Source organism: Etheostoma spectabile, chromosome 17 (genome assembly GCF_008692095.1).
Source record: "Etheostoma spectabile isolate EspeVRDwgs_2016 chromosome 17, UIUC_Espe_1.0, whole genome shotgun sequence".
Classification (NCBI taxonomy): domain Eukaryota; kingdom Metazoa; phylum Chordata; class Actinopteri; order Perciformes; family Percidae; genus Etheostoma; species Etheostoma spectabile.
Window position 1 is genome coordinate 23,285,313 of NC_045749.1, and position 485 is coordinate 23,285,797.

Below are 485 nucleotides of genomic sequence, written 5' to 3' on the forward strand. Positions count from 1 at the left end.
ACAAATTCTTTTTCTTAGTGTTTTTCACAATAAACCATGAAAAATGCATTGTTTTTTTAATTGCTTAAATAGGTCTTTTATTTTGAAGTTGTACTCATTTGATGACTTCACATTGCCCCTAATCAAGCACATTGTATCCATGTGTCTTTCAGGTGTATATGACAGACTTATTACAGTGTTATTATTAATAATTATCAAAAAATACAATTAAAAGTAAACTAATTTGACTGTGAACGCATTGGGCTATACATGTTGACACAAGTTGAATTTGTTTGGTAATTATTTCAATAAAAGCACGTTTTTAAAGAAATAATGGATTTTTTAGCACTGTCCACGAATGCGCGTTGTTGCCATATGGCAACAAATTACCAACTACCCCCCCTTCAATTTTTAAAAAAAAATTCTTTGCAACTTAGACTTAGACTTCTCTTTATTGATCCTTTTGGAATAACTCCCGCAAGAAAATTTAAAATTTCAGCAGCAGT